Here is a 2,738-nt window from a genome sequence, read left to right on the forward strand (position 1 = left end):
ATCATCCTTAACCCACATACTATCCCAAACCACCTACAAATAAAGGTTGCAGATCATCCTTAACCCACATTCTATCCCAAACCACCTACAAATAAAGGTTGCAGATCATCCTTAACCCACATACTATCCCAAACCACCTACAAATAAAGGTTGCAGATCATCCTTAACCCACATTCTATCCCAAACCACCTACAAATAAAGGTTGCAGATCATCCTTAACCCACATACTATCCCAAACCACCTACAAATAAAGGTTGCAGATCATCCTTAACCCACATTCTATCCCAAACCACCTACAAATAAAGGTTGCAGATCATCCTTAACCCACATACTATCCCAAACCCCCTACAAATAAAGGTTGCAGATCATCCTTAACCCACATACTATCCCAAACCCCCTACAAATAAAGGTTTGCAGGTCATCCTTAACCCACATTCTATCCCAAACCACCTACAAATAAAGGTTGCAGGTCATCCTTAACCCACATACTATCCCAAACCCTCTACAAATAAAGGTTGCAGATCATCCTTAACCCACATACTATCCCAAACCACCTACAAATAAAGGTTGCAGATCATCCTTAACCCACATACTATCCCAAACCCCCTACAAATAAAGGTTGCAGATCATCCTTAACCCACATACTATCCCAAACCCCCTACAAATAAAGGTTGCAGGTCATCCTTAACCCACATTCTATCCCAAACCACCTACAAATAAAGGTTGCAGGTCATCCTTAACCCACATACTATCCCAAACCCCCTACAAATAAAGGTTGCAGATCATCCTTAACCCACATACTATCCCAAACCCCCTACAAATAAAGGTTGCAGGTCATCCTTAACCCACATACTATCCCAAACCCCCTACAAATAAAGGTTGCAGGTCATCCTTAACCCACATTCTATCCCAAACCCCCTACAAATAAAGGTTGCAGGTCATCCTTAACCCACATACTATCCCAAACCCCCTACAAATAAAGGTTGCAGATCATCCTTAACCCACATACTATCCCAAACCACCTACAAATAAAGGTTGCAGATCATCCTTAACCCACATACTATCCCAAACCCCCTACAAATAAAGGTTGCAGATCATCCTTAACCCACATACTATCCCAAACCCCCTACAAATAAAGGTTGCAGGTCATCCTTAACCCACATTCTATCCCAAACCACCTACAAATAAAGGTTGCAGGTCATCCTTAACCCACATACTATCCCAAACCCCCTACAAATAAAGGTTGCAGATCATCCTTAACCCACATACTATCCCAAACCCCCTACAAATAAAGGTTGCAGATCATCCTTAACCCACATACTATCCCAAACCCCCTACAAATAAAGGTTGCAGGTCATCCTTAACCCACATTCTATCCCAAACCCCCTACAAATAAAGGTTGCAGGTCATCCTTAACCCACATACTATCCCAAACCCCCTACAAATAAAGGTTGCAGGTCATCCTTAACCCACATTCTATCCCAAACCACCTACAAATAAAGGTTGCAGGTCATCCTTAACCCACATTCTATCCCAAACCACCTACAAATAAAGGTTGCAGATCATCCTTAACCCACATACTATCCCAAACCACCTACAAATAAAGGTTGCAGGTCATCCTTAACCCACATACTATCCCAAACCACTTACAAATAAAGGTTGCAGATTATCCTATAACCTAAATCACCTATAAACCTAAAAATAATAACCAACACCTACGGGCAGCAAGTGTGCAAGGCAATCTTTAAAACAACAAACAAGTACCAACACTGCCCATCAAAAAGTTCCACAAAGGCACGCTTGTAAAACCGGCATCGGCTCTCCATGAAAGAAAGTTTCATCTCTGACCAGCGTTCAGACTAAGATGGAACTTTGTTACGCAGGATTGGGAGCGTTGTAGTGAAAGGCATCCAACTAGTTACGGGGAAAGTGTACAGAGAGAGAGAGAGAGAGAGAGAGAGAGAGAGAGAGAGAGTGAGAGAGAGAGAGAGAGAGATGAATACTTTAACCAAGAGATACTGGGGGAAATGACATCTTAGATTATGAGAGAGAGAGAGAGAGAGAGAGAGAGAGAGAGAGAGAGAGAGAGAGAGAGAGAGAGATGAATACTTTAACCAAGAGAAAATGGAGGAAATGACATCTAAGAATGAGAGAGAGAGAGAGAGAGAGAGAGAGAGAGAGAGAGAGAGAGAGAGATAAATACTTTAACCAAGAGAAACTGGAGGAAATGACATCTTAGAATATGAGAGAGAGAGAGAGAGAGAGAGAGAGAGAGAGAGAGAGAGAGAGAGAGAGAGAGAGAGAGATTGGTTCATTTACAAATCAAGATTGAAACACTACGGTATACTAATATATACTAGTGGGAAGTTACTAATAGAAAACTACAAGTTCATATAGCACAAAATAGCTGAAGTATCATTTTGTCTGTGTACTTTTGTATAAGACGAAAAAATACACAGGCGTGTATTACTTTCTTAAACTGGGTATCATAGTTAATAACACGAACTTTCTACGATTCTGTATTTTCTAAAAATATTTCGATAAATAAAATGTGAAACCATCTTGTAAATTAAAACCCCAAATGTGTAAAATTGTTGCTAATCACAAATTACACATAGGTCATCAAGCAAACTGCATGGAGTCGTCGTCGTCATCATCATCATCATCCTCTCCTCCTACGTCTATTGATGTAAAGGGCCTCGATTAGATTTCGCCAGTCGTCTCTATTTTGAGCTTTT

The sequence above is a fragment of the Palaemon carinicauda genome, chromosome 35 (assembly GCF_036898095.1).
Source record: "Palaemon carinicauda isolate YSFRI2023 chromosome 35, ASM3689809v2, whole genome shotgun sequence".
NCBI classification, from domain to species: domain Eukaryota; kingdom Metazoa; phylum Arthropoda; class Malacostraca; order Decapoda; family Palaemonidae; genus Palaemon; species Palaemon carinicauda.